Below are 14,811 nucleotides of genomic sequence, written 5' to 3' on the forward strand. Positions count from 1 at the left end.
TACTGATGAATATCCAAATTGTTCATGTCTTTCTTTCTTCAGTCGAAAACAAATTATGGTTTGAGGAAAACAGGATTTCCAGGATTTTTATCCATAGTTGACTTCAACGGTTATCAATGGGTTGCAGATCCAAATTGCAGTTTCAATGCAGCTTCAAAGGCTCTACACAATCCCAGACGAGGAATAAGGGTCTTATCTAGCCAAAGATAAGATTTTTCAGATTCATTTTCTAAAAAAAAAACTACAAATATATACTTTTAAAACACAAATACTTGTCTTGCACGTCCGCGACTTCTTGCATTACGTAATCATATTGTTGGAAAGGTCAGGCTTTAAGGTTGTGAGATTGGCTGAAAAACTAATCCTCTCATTTTCATCAAAATCTCATTTTGATGAAAGCTGCATTGAAACTGAAATTTTGACTTTCAAACCATTGGTTCCCATCCAACTGTTTCTTCACCATCTTAAGAAGAATGTTTATCCAGTTTATTTGGAATAATAAACACCCAAGAGTCCGGACATCTTTGCCTTACCTACCATACGATAGAGGAGGATTAAAACTCCCAAATATTCTATCATACCTCGATGATAACGTTGCATTTTTCGGTAAGTGCTCCTCCAAAATGGCTAGAAATAAAAAAGTGAAATTTGTCAAATCTAAGATTCCTTTTAACTTTTTAACCAATACAAAAAATATTACAGAAAAACTTGAATGGAATATCATTTAATCCAATAGTACTGAACATGATAAATGTCTGTGCGAAAGTACGAATTCATCTAAAGGAAAAAAGAGTCTTTTATTTAGCCAAATATGGGGGAATGATCATTTTATGCCTGGTTGAAAGGATGTAAGCTTTCGACTCTGGACTGAGAACGGTGTGTGGAAAGATAAAGATCAATATAAAGATGGCGTTCTAATGTCATTTACTGATATTACTGACAAGTGCAAGTGCAAGCAATTATAAATATTTGCAAATTAGGAATTTTATACGTACCGCCCACCCGGGGACAAGAATTTGCTGAGCCAGAGCAAACTAATCTGGAGAAATGTGCATCTAAACCAAGCCAAAGTGGAGGACACATATCTTCTTATACATGTTATAGTTAGGTTCTCAGGAGTCATGTACATCCAGATTATCCATGTGGGAACAAGACCTCAGACTGAAGATAGATAAAGAGAAATGGGAGCAAAAATATGTAAAAGACCAAACACAGACAGTTAACAGAAGTGAACTAATCCTTCAACTTTAATCTGTTTGAAATATTAGTTATTGTATTTATTCATTTTGTTTCTTGTTTTACTGCATTTAAATGTTCCAAGTTCTTTTTGCTTTATGAAAAAAAAAGTTATACTTTCACACGCCTAGGAAACCACAAACAATTTGTTGTTGACTTCCTTGTAGTCAGCCATCCAGACCTCAATTAGCGCTAACGGACGAAACATGCTGTACATAAACACATAGCCAGTGTTGTGTTAATCTGGCATGTGGGATGCTGCCTTTAGTCACCTATCAGAAATATTGAGAAGAGGAGACTGGTCTACAACTGACCCATTAGGAGAGGTCAGACACAAATCAGGACTCTCTCCTCCTCACAGATCACTTTTCATTCTTAGCTGATACGGTTTAAAGTACTGGTACAGATGGCTTTCGAGCTTATGGTGGTAGTGTGGCAGTTTATAGCTTTTATAAACCAGCTGTCATTTTTTGATTGAATGTGTAGCCCTTTTCATTCAGAGATTTCTTCTGGAAAACATTCTGAAGTTACGGTAGTTGTTCTAGCATTGAGGGACTTTGTTCATTCTCAATGAACAAAACCAGGGTCTGAATTTCCAGCATTCCAACTGAGTGATTCATTGTCTTTTTTTTTTTTTCTTTTTTTTTTTTGAGAGCAAAGGCACTCTAGAGTCTTAGAGATCACTGAGTTTTCTGTGCTGTCAAATTATCCTTTTTACACGTGATTCTTTGTGTAATTGTTCGGGCTGTTACAAAATGTAATCCAGTTTATGTGCAGAGACAACTGTAAGCAATTTGTTGGTATAAGAGTGTAACCAGTGTGACTGAGGCAATTTTAAACTTTTGAAAAATGTTTGTTTGAGCGTGTCGACGTGTTAACTTTAGATCAACCAATGGTTTGGAGAAGAACTATCTGTTTTTCCAAACAATGGTGGAAGGGAGTGTAGCATGGAAACACTTACAGTTGTGTTTCACATAGAACTGGCTTACGGCTGCCAGTTCAGTGTTTACCTTCAGGATTCTGAATTTGCTGTGGGGACAATGACTATTAATAAACTGGAATCTGAGAATAACTGTAATAAACTGACAATTGGAAGCATTGACTTTGGGTTAATTACTGGGTCCTCATCATAGACTGTAAAAAAAGATGGACGACGCCCCTTCGCTCTTTTCTATCAGAGAGAACTGAAGCCGCCAGTGTCTCGATATGACGCTGACATCTTGAACTTGAGTCTGCGCACTTGCGTGTTTCCGGACCAGTCATGCGCAGTCGTGAGCAGGAAGTAAAGCCGCGAAATCAAGGTGAATTCTCACTGAATCAAACGCAAGCTCACGCCCCACACTTTCATTAAGTGTCATCTGTCTGCTTCGTTCTTCTCCAATAATGTCCGCTGATTGCAGAACCTTGTTAAAATAAGGTAAATACAACTACTAACCACATAATCAACATTATTAAAAAAAAGTCTGCTGGTGCTTCAGTGACAACCTCGCACAGAGAACCTGTCAATCACAGCTGTCAATCATGATGTCAGAGCACCGTTTTTATCATCAACTAAAAACAAACTTATTTTAAAAACGAACACTTGAAATTACATCAACGTGATAGAAACTACAGTAAATGACAGAAACTGTCTTTGGAAAAAGGATATGTGAAGTGTAAATTAATTGTTTAGTTGGTCTTGCGTCTCATTGAATAACGTGGGGAGGCGGAGGTTATGAGCTATACTAGGTCCGGTCACAGGGGGGCGATCGAGACGTTTTGGCTTCACTTTTGAGGGCTTGTGCGGCACGCTTGGTCCTCATGAACAAAAGCAAACACAAACACACACGCATCAAGAAGCAGTAATGAAGACAACCTGATAGCCCAGAACCAAAAAGGTTAGATGTTATACTAACACAGCAAGACAGACAATTGCATGGCTCATCTCTGAAGACTGCTGGATCTATTTGTAAAGAGCCTTTAGAGCTTTCTTCTTTCAGCTCGATATTTTATGCATCTTTAAAACCTCTCCTCACAGGCTGAATCTGTCATTCAGTTCAAAACAGCCATAGAACACTTCACTAGAGGTCAGGCTAATAAAAATAAAATCAACTGTCATGATACATTTTGAATTAATCAGATATTGATCTTGGACTGCAAAAGATTTCCCTCAAAGGATGAGCATTCCCATAAACACATGTAGTTTAGTCAAATCCAGGTCCTAAAGTATGTCTGAAAACTGCCTTCAGATGTTTATAGCGTCTTTTCTTTGTTCATCCATCTTGTAAGTGGAGATGAAATCTGAAGTGAACTTTTTTTTTTCTTCTTAATTTAGCCTGATCAATTACGGGTTGCAGTGTAAGATAGCAGACGGCAGACGACAATAACACCTCTCCTCTTCCGAGTTTAGCTCCAAGCCTGATAAAAATTCACCTGCCGGTATCTTTCTAGTCATTCTGAAGACACGGATTCGCTCATTCAGGTGTGTTTGATTAGGGTTGGAGCAAAACTCTGCATCCCTGCACTGGATAAATGTGGTTTATTTTTGTGGATGTTATTCAAAGACATCATGTTCTTTTTCTGTGGTGGTCATTTAAAGCTTAATATACAGCAGTTAGGCCTGGAAGCATGTTTGACAGGTTCAAGCAGTAATTCTGAGTCTAATGAGATCAGATTTGACTATGTGAGAAATGAAACCTAAGCCAGCAGTACGGTAGATTTACTATCTTCTTTCAATCAAATTGGATACTAATACAGGAGAAACCCAATGGTTTCTTTGTGACAGATCATTCATGGCTTTTCACACTTGACAGTTAACCCTGGGTCATTCAAATCCTAAACCTAATTTTCCTGGGCTAACAATTATTTATTAGCTGACGTTTCACACTGGGTTCACCCAATCAGTGTTGTAAATTGAATGAACACAAATAGTTGGGCAAAAAACGGATGTTTTAGTATTTTCTGTCTGTGCATTCGGTCTTAAAGTGTCAGAAGTCTAATATACCTGCTGCCGTCAGCGACATTAAAGAGCCCCTATCATAGCATTTGAAATGTTCCTATTTTTGTTTTAGGAGTTCCCAAAAACTGTTTAACGTGCATGCAAGGATAAAAACATTTATTTGTCTTATAATATGCATTTATTTTTAACTGATTTGCTCAACGACTCCCAAATGATTCGTTCGACGATTCATTTTCCCAAAAAAAGTATTTTTGCGGCGATTGGTCAAATGACCCAGTCAGTTGTTATTGGTAAACCGTAGACAAAGACTGTCGGCAAGAATCAATGTATATTTAATTCGTACAGAGAAGATGATGCACTGTTTTATATGTATATATATATATATATATATACTGTATATATATATATATTTGATAATTTCTGTAGTATTTCTTACATGTTAAATAAACCTACTGCACCCGAAAGTTTCATTTAAATCTTTGTTCTATTGTATTCGTCCTATTGTTTGTATTATTTGCATCATGGATCTTATTTATTAAAAATGACTAAATTAAAACAAAAATAACTTCTGTATATCGTTTTATATATTTGTTCAAGTGAAATTAAATTCATCATATTGTACAATACAATTTTTTTCATAAAAATAACTACTAATTAATTACTAAATAAATATTATTTATACCTGTCTGAAACTTGACAAAGTTTGTAATGAGCCATAGTTTACTGGTCTTTTGGGAACGAGGAGAAAGTTTTGAACTCTGAAAGCTACAGTACAGTGTGTTTTCATTGTGCATCAACATCTTTGTTGCATCTACTCATGCTGACATGCACAGCAAAGACTGAGAGGGGTAGATTCGCCAAAACAAGGTCCATTTTTTAGCTTTTTAGTTTAATTTAGAAGACTTTAATTTACACAAAAGATTGTGCTGGACATGGGCAGCAGTACAAAATATTATCAAATATTGAAAAATGATAAAATACTTGTACTTGGAAAAGGCACAACTATATAGAGCTATAACTGCTGCCATGTTGTACGTGAGTAGTGATTTTAACAGAATGTTTCATGCCTGATGTTCAACTTGATAGTATACTGTGTTACAAGGGGAATCATGTAATGTACTGATCCCCAGGGTATCAGCCTCAAAAACTGAGCAGTGAAATGAGACCAATTTCGAATGAAAACACATCCAGACTGCTCTGAGTCAGTGAGTTATAAATGACTACGGATCAGAGCCAAACTGCAGGAGTCGGGACAGGTTTCACACCAGAGAGACACAGAGGGAGATTGTTGTGAATGTGACAAACATGGAAACAAACACTGAACTATGTAACAGATAATTGAAAAAAAATAAATAAATAAAAGCTTTTTTTAATTCACTAATAAGATTGAATGGGAGTTTAAAATCAAGATCATACTCTTTGAATGATTAACATGCAACTACATATTAGACTTTCAACAGAAAATAAAAACACATTTTTGTGTTATAAAAACAAATACCCTGTTGCAAAACCTTGCTGCCTTCAAAGGAACTTCATATGGTGTCGTTCATAGACAGCGTGACACAAACATGTCTCCACAAAGACAGCACATGGCGCTAGCACATGTTGCTACCATAGACTGTAAAAAAAGATGGACGACGCACCTTCACTCTCTTCCATTGTAGAAAAAGTGAAGCCGCTAATGTCTCATTATGATGCTGCTGACATCTTGCGTTGATTCGAGACCCGCTAACAGCGCAATACTACATACATTAGCACAAAATAAATAACAAACACAAATACTAGATTTAAGAGATACATTTTTTCATTTAAAACTTTTATACATCTACGATGTCTACTGTTGGTAAGTTTTGTAAAAGAGCAATGGGGTGCCTTCATTTCTCATATCTTCCTCCTGCAGGACAGGACATCTGATGCAGATCTGCACAGAAACTGAGCAGACAAACAGATGCCTGAGCGCTGAGAGGTTAGCACAGGTCAAACTGTTCTTTCACAGAGAAGACAAGAAAGTGTTTGCTCCATGTACCATTTGTTCACGCTTGTGGCTGCCTTGACCAGAAGTCAAACTTGATTATTGTTACAATGCTGCATTTTCGTCTTGGTTTTCTTTTCAGTTAGAATGAGGATCAAGGGAAGAAGAGCATTTAGACAACATTTTAAGATGAAGAAGCACTCTTTGGTTTTAAAGAGTCATACAAAAAAAAATGTACACCCAAAGAAACAGACACTGCTACTTTTTAAGTAATGCATTTTCCATTATGAATTATGATTATGAATTATTGATTCATTGGTCCATTGGGCTGAATTGCTTTCTCACCACAACAGAAATGCTCCAGAGTTCATTTTCGAGCTGAGGCAACCTCATACAGTCAATCTGTGACTGATTATGTTTGTGTGGATCTGAGCACAATTGTCATGCTGCTTATATATGCCCAAATGAAACTAAGGAAGAAACATGGCAGGTTACAAACAAATGCTCCAAACGAGTCAGTTGTAAAGATGCCTACGTGTGAATGAAGTAATGAATCCTGTGGTGAAGTCAAAAAAGACACTACTCATGGAAATACAGTAGATTGTTAATGAAGACCACACCAACTGGACAACTGGGGACATTTAATGTTCAACAATATTATTACTTTCATGTTATCACTGTGAAGCTGCTTTGATACAATCTGTATTGTAAAAAGCGCTATATAAATAAATGTGACTTGACTTAACCAACTCACGGCCACTATGGCAAAAATAAATAGTAAAAAAATGCAGTCATCCAGCAGATTTTTAACAGAATCACAATAAATGATATGAATAAGCAACTTAAATTTAGCCAATAATATAGAGTGCAGAGTTGAAAACAAGATGGCACAAACCAGTTCATGGCTATAATTATATAAAACGGCATCATTAGGAACCAGTGAATCAGTTTTAAACCAAAAAAATAACAACTGGGCCCAAAGTTTCCAGACTGGCACAAGTCTCCATGTGCCATTAGACCACAGGGTTACAGCACTTTTTAACAGGAAAAATAAATCTTTCATTATGAAAATTTTCCTAATTTTCCTGTCATGAGCTATTTGGAGGTTGACCCAAAATGTGAAGAACGGAGTTTGTGAAGAAGGACAACTGGATGACTTCTTAAACTGCTTCCAGTCAGATAACAGGCGTATTTTTTATTGCAATACAAGGTGTGTTTGGCTTAAAGGATATGGTGCTGGACTGGAATGACCCGGGTTCATTGAACAATCCTTGAGTCCTTTGAGATAGTAGATCTATTAATTCCAATCCTTTGCTAGAAAGCTCTAATAAAATCAATAAGTAATACTTATAAGTGGTGAAACAAATGCACAGATATATGGTAAAAACAAATGGTGGCATTACATGCAGTGAAACACCACAACCCCCTCACATTTTAGTCCAAAAGGGCCCATCTGGAGAGTGCAACAAAAGGCTTGTTGAGTCTGAGGCATGGTGGGATAGTGATGACCCTCAGAATCTAATCCCTCAGGGCAAATCACACACTCAAACCCAGTCCCGGACGGGAGGAATTACAATCACCGCTACTTAAGCAGCTAGAGGAGGGGCAAATCCTCCTGAACACCCTATGGTTTGCCATCTCTCTGTAACCTGTGCATCTAAGGCTTTGTTCTCCCTGGCACGTCTTAAGGCAATAGAGGCTGAGCCGACATGGATTAGGAGAAAGCTTCTCAAATGACAAGTGAATGTCGGCCTCCCATAGCCACAAACATGCTTTCACAATCACAATTAGTGTTTTCACGATACCAACATTTTAGTAGTTAGTACCAATACCAGTAAAGTTTCATAGTTCTTCTCTGTACCAATTTCAGTACCATAGCAAACACTTTTAGAACTACTATTTTATATATAACTATTGGACGTTATAGTCCTTCTGAAGCTCAGTGGTCACCAACAAGTCCACAAGAGCTTGATCCACTGACTGCCTCTGTTATTTGAAAACATAACAGAAGTTAAGCTGCTGAGAGCATTTTTAAAGCTACCTGCCGAGAGTCACGTCTGCAATGCATCGTATAAAATTGTCTGTTCTTCATTGTCTGCTGTGAATCTCTTGGCACAGCATGGTAACATGGTTCATTCATTCAATATACGCTGTACGCAGTGCTCCTGCAAAATTGAAGTAGAATGTAATGAAATAAGAGGAGGGTGTCACAATGAAATCTGAACACAAATGGTCATAAGCGATGCAATTGAAATGTTTGTTAATACCAGGTGGAAACAGTGATGCACTTTGATTGACCACTGTGATCAGATCACTGAAAATGCATCTAATTACCAGCGGAAAATGGGTAAATAAGGTCTATCCTGGAAAGTCTTCATGCATACAGGCTCCCCTACCAAGACCAGACGTTTGTTCCATTCAAGTAAACTGTTTTGAAGGGTTTCTCAAGCCCTCAGTCAGTCAAGGCATTATAATCAGTCAATATAGTTTGATTTAGACAAAAGACAAGAAAAAGGATTTAAAGAGATGAACCTCTGGCTTGAGGCTTTACTCCACATATCCATCACTGAGAATAATAGAGGCTGTCCTAGAAATGAAGCACTTTATTTCAGAGCTTCCTGTCCCAGCTGTGTTTACTCTTATGATTAGTGTTGAAAGAACGGCGGCAGAACCAAATGTCAGCTGAATGCACATTGGACAGATCAATCACTTTCTCATTCCCTGCCTCCTTCCACACACACATACACACTACAAAATCTATGACCACAGCATTTTAACACTGTTACCAAGCAAACCAATTCATTTAAGACAGCTTTCATCAAAAAAAGAAGAGAAAAATATATTAAATTTTTTTTTAAAAAAATCCATCACCATACACAAAAGGGTTGTTCACATAGAAATAGTTAACACTGGGGCTGATTCTGAAATCACCCCCTAAACCGGGTGGGGAACGTTGTCCAGGAGGGCCACTGTCCTCCAGAGTTAACTCCATCCTTGAAAAAAACTCACATGATTGTAACCTGTGTTCCTGAAGATATTTGCTGCGTCCCAATTCGCATACTAAATAGTATTCGAAAATAGAATTAGTAATCGTAGTATGTTGAAATGAGTGTGTTTCAAAGAGACCCTGGATGGTCTATTATTTCCGGTCAGAATCTGAAGAGTAGATCGATGCACACTCTAACGGCTGATATTGCCCACAAACCATCGCACGTTAGAAGAGGATTCCTTTAGAACTACAAACACGAGTGAAAAGTGTTAAGAGACTACAGTCATGGATGACGCACAAGTCCCGCGGTTATGTTGAGAGGTTTAGATAAAGAGGTTTGAGAGAATAATTATCAGTATCTAACCTGACGAAAACTAATTTATTCAGTGTTGTCCACATTATATTGCATCTGCAGCAGCATTGTGAACTTTTGTAAAGATATGTTTAGCCATTACCTTTTAAATGCATCATTATATTCAAATGGGCTTTATGCCCAGCTGCACTACTTCCTGAACTTCAGCCAGCTCCTTGTTTCCTGTCTGCCATTATTGGTCAAATTGATTAATTCAGGTGTGCTTGACCTCAGTAGTCACGGCAACAATAATCAGACACACCTGAATTAATCAATTTGGCCAATAATGGCAGACAGGAAACAAGGAGCTGGCTGAAGTTCAGGAAGTAGTGCAACTGGGCATAAAGCCAATTATCAACGAATAATGCGGCACATGACTTTTAATTATCTAAGGAGGAAATAATATCATTAGAGACTAGCATAGCTGCAGTAATGGTGCTATGTCCTGTTCTCAAACCTGACTGATAATCATGGAGAATATTATTAACTGATAGAAATTGTTTTAATTGATCGTTTATCAGTGATCCAAAAACTTTCGCTAAGACTGGCAATCTGGAAATGGGACGATAATTAGTTGGATCTAAGGGATCTCCCCCCTTTAGAAGTGGAGTAACCATTGCCGATTTCCACAATTTAGGTGGAATCAGAAACTGCAGTGATTTTTTAGTACCTAGGCTAATTCAACATTTTTTTTGCAATAGTACTGAAATTGGTACTGAGAGTCACAATATTTTACTGTGTTAATTGTACCGTGATGACCCTAACTACTTCCAATAGAGTTCCTTACCTTATTGTTTAACATTAAAGGGACAGTTCATCCCAAAATGTTGTCATTGTTTACTATTATGTTGTTTCCAAACTGTTTTACTTTGAATCATCTTTAAGAAAAAAGAAGATATTATGAGAAATTTTTGGCACCAAAACTGTTTGGTTACCAATACCAACATTCTTCAAAATATCTTTTCCTTTCTGGTCTCATGAAGAAAGATGACCATGCAGGTTTGAAACAATATTTTTGGTGAAGTACTGTATCCCTTTAACAGAGCTACTTCTACACAACTCACAAGGCCAACCGGTGCCCAGTGACATTAGTAATCTCTAATAACTCACTAAAGGCCAATTCACACTCCACCGACAGAAATTGTTTTATAAATCATGCTGACAAACCCCTGAGATGTAACATGAAAGAAATGTATTTAGTTTAAATTAGCCGTATAAATATTCAGAAAACTTAAATTTAGTCCCCATTTACTACAGTATATTGACCTAATGTTCAGCTACTGTAGGTTAGTGTCTCTCAGGTAAATCACAAACCAGAATTTATAAAGGGATTTGTTTTCTTCAAGAAGATGTCAGTGGGACAGTCTGAAGCAAAAAAAAGAAAAAGAAAAAAAAAGAAAATATGTTTCTTGTCAGACAAACATGACTGTGATTTGGCAGTCTGTCCTTAGACAGCCTGGAAAGAAGGTTAGGAGAAAACCGTTGACTGGACTCTAGAGTAGACAGTGGCTCACTGGCTCCAGGACACATTCAACACCCGTCTTACCTCACCTGCTTTTTATAGCCAGCTCTAAACACATTGGCCACGTGCACAGAGGCTGCCCTTGTGCAAATACTTCTGAACCAAAAATAATCTCCAAAAGACAGAAACACATCATCAAAAAGACCAAGATTACCCTAATGACTCAAAACATAAGAGACTCAAGCTTCACAGAATGACAAATGCCTTATCATTTTAACAGGCTTGTTAACAGGACTTAGAGATAGTAAACATTAAAAGAATTCAAAAAGAAATTCATAATGACTGTCCCGTAGAATCTACACACAACCACTGTACAATAGAGATTTTACAGCACACACCACCTTATATGGGGAAAATGTGTAAAGGGTGGACATGATATATGGTTTTCCAAAGAGCGGTTTGCTTCACAGAATTAGGGCCAGGAACTTTGAGGGCGAGTTGTAAAAATAGGTTTGAAATGTTCCTTAGGGCAGTAAATTGAACTAGTGTTTTAAAACGGCAGCTCAAGATATGTAACATTGAAGACTTCAAAACTCCACAATTTAAATAGGTATAGCATAGTCCAAATAGCATACGAGAACTGTAAAAACACAAGAAATAGGAGATATTTCATCAATTTAGTTCAATGAGGTCCCAAATCCCATATTAGACCACAGTAACCACTAACACACTATTGAGGTTGTAAACTATTATTTTACATTCTCTAATTCATCAACACACCCTTCCATTAGACTAGATCTTTCCATTCCACCAAAGGTGAACTTTAATCATGCTAGCATGCAAGACTGACTGTCCTATCAGGTATGTGTACTGCAACCTAGATATGTTACCTAAAAAGAACATGATCAGCACACATTTGCCATCCAGTTATTTCACAGCCAAATACAAATTGCCGTTTGAATATTACAGTTTGCTTATTTGCCTCAGAACAGAAGTAGGTCACTACATCATTTAGTACTGCCATTTCTCCGTTTATCATTTTATTTGCACATGCAATAGGCACAACACATAATATAATATTCTCCATGTCATCATTATTTCCTTAAACAAGATTAATCCAGTATTTTCTTCCACATGTAGTGAAGACACAAAAAAGGGTACCGGCTGGTTTTAAACATTTTCAACAACCAATCACAAAATATTAGACAACATGGTAACACTTTTTAATAAGGTTTATTAGTTAACATTAGTTAATAACTACATTAATTACTTTAATGAACTAAGAATGAACAATACTTCTTCAGCATTATTCATCTTGGTTAATATTAATTTCCACATGTACTAAAAATACATTATTAAAATGAAAGGTTGTATTTGTTAACATTAGTTAATGCACTGTGAGCTAACATGAACAAACAATGAACAACTGTTTTTTATTAACTATTATTAACAAATATGAATAAATAGCCTACTGTAATAAATGTATTGCTCATTAATAGTTCATGTTAATGTTAACTAATGAACCTTATTGTAAAGGGTTACCAACAACATAATATATAAACAATAAATCAACTGACGCATACATTTTCATTTTCTGGAAGTGACATTTTTCTGAGTAAATCCAAATCTTACTTTAAAATGTAACTTATACTTGTTACTTTAAGTTTGTTTGTTTGTTTGTTTGTTTGTTTGTTTGTTTTTATTATTATTATTATTATATTGCTGGTTATTGTCTGTTTACTTTTTTAATAGAACAAATTATCTTATATAAAGGCAAAAAGCGTTTTATTTCGTTTGTTGCAAGCTGACAAAAATAATTCACTGAGCTGTTTGAAATGTAGAACAGTCGTTTCTGTGTTCACTTCTGTTCATGTAACTTACGTGCTAATTTTAGACAATGCAATATTTATAAAACATTTAGCGCTTCATATAAACATAAACCATGTACCCATGTAATGAAAAGGAAATAAAAGAAAATAAAATCTAGTTTAACGTTAGTTTCTCTAGTTAAACAAAATAACGTTACCCGCTCGAGATAAAGCCACACGAAAAACAACCACTAGAAATTAGATTTGATAAAATAGCTTACTGCAAACAAAGACACATAACTTTTACTTACCATATAAAACACAGCGACTGGATGGGTTTGGAACATATGCGCTTCTATGTGCTATTTTTGAGAGCAACAACTCAAGTTTTAATCCAGTTCTCCTCTGTAAAAGATTGAGCACACAAACTCCAGCTCCTCAACTCTCACAACGCCTCGTGAACAGATGTCACGCCCCTAAACTTAACAGACAGCACAGTCTACCAATCAGGTTGAAGCTGTCGCAAACTTAACTAGATTCTCTCCAGAAAATATCCAATCACAATTCAGGAGGAGTGGAGTTCACGATGTTTATCCGAGTAACGCGTGTTTGGTTGCTGGGTTACATTATCAAGGTGATTTAAATGGCAGTTTGTGACAGGTAGCTACTGACTCCTGTATTAAACTGACTCTTTGTTTTAATTTTTTAGGTTTGAGGCTGTGCAGTTTTATTGTATTTTTGAGAGAAGGTTTTGAGGTTACACAGTGGTGTAAGGCCAATTTCTAAAAGTTATTGCACATGAAAGTTAAAAAGTTAAAAGCTAAAAGTTATTGCACATGAAACATAAATTATGTTTTCTCCCATATATCTCACTGTTGATACACTCACATGGTAACGCTTCAGTTTATCACCACAGAGTGGTTTGTGAGGAAATTCCTTGACATTTATGCACAGTACAATGTAAGTTGCAGATTAAACAAATACTTTGCTTCGCCAGTAGAAAAACTGAATAAAGTTGCCATTTTATCAATTGTTTCTGCAATAAAAAGCAGAAGGACAATCACATAGTTGTAATAAACAACATACCCGTCTGGGAGTTCCAGGTCAGAATTGTGCTCCAGTTATGAAATCCTTGTTTTCCATCCACAATTTTTCTAGATAGCGCTATTTATTCTGGGTCAGATGCCCATCACATGCATGTGTAGCCTATATTGTTTATTAGATCAGAATTCATGCTGAAACAAAAGGTCTATGTCTGAGTAACAGTTATCTTCAAGGAAGTGCAGCAAGCTTGCAGTTGAAAGATGCTGTTTCAAGACAGTTTGACAGAAGTCTGCACTTTCTTCACACAAATAGCCTATATAGTTATATGCTATATAAATATTAATGCCCTCAAAGAATGAAAGCAAAAGTGTTTATACGTTTTTTTTAGTCATACTGTGTTAGCTTGTGTTGCTTTGTGCACAAGATAATCTGATTTATAGTACACGCATGTGAATTGACATGATAAATAGAGCTCAGGTTTTCTCAGTGCTGGCGCTCAGAAAACCTCAAACCACTTTCTAATCCAATCATCTGAACAGCCACAAAAGTAGAAGACATAAATGATGTAAAAAGATTTCAGAATACAGCTCAAATTTAATTAGCATGTTAAAACTGCATCTTTATTTCAGACCTAATCATACTATTAATTTAAAAAATAATAATAATTACCCAAATGAGTTGTATTCAAATGATCCTTTATTCTTAGTTGGGAAGTTTGGTGTCTTTCATGAGGATTTTATGAGCAGCACCGGTTCTGTGGCTTTGATTGGAATAGCATCACTAATGTTGCAGTATATATAGTGCACATAGTATGCAAACTTTTTGAGTGCATCCAATACCCTCGTGACATACCAACAACATGAGCCAAAATGAGCAGTGATAAAGCTTATATGGACTTCCCACCATAATGCACTTCATTTGACAATTTCCAGAACAAGTGAGAGATGAGTGAATAAATAACAGAATTTTCATTGTTGGATGGATTATCCTTTTAAGACATTTTAATACAA

At 36.4% G+C, this 14,811-nt stretch overlaps 1 protein-coding gene across 2 annotated transcripts in view; it reads right to left on the reverse strand.

The window, feature by feature from the left end:
• Positions 1–14,811, reverse strand: part of tiam2a (TIAM Rac1 associated GEF 2a) — a 128,176-nt gene that overhangs the window by 93,805 nt on the left and 19,560 nt on the right. Inside the window, exon 1 of one of the 2 annotated variants that reach the window (XM_039650975.2) lies at positions 13,069–13,224. The exons of the other annotated variant lie outside the window; for it this stretch is intronic. The gene's annotated coding sequence lies outside the window, so the exon portion shown is untranslated. Of the gene's footprint in view, positions 1–13,068; positions 13,225–14,811 lie in introns of those variants that run through there. 2 annotated transcript variants of the gene reach the window in all.

This window comes from Pimephales promelas, chromosome 15 (genome assembly GCF_988280905.1).
Source record: "Pimephales promelas chromosome 15, fPimPro1.hap1.1, whole genome shotgun sequence".
NCBI classification, from domain to species: Eukaryota; Metazoa; Chordata; class Actinopteri; order Cypriniformes; family Leuciscidae; genus Pimephales; species Pimephales promelas.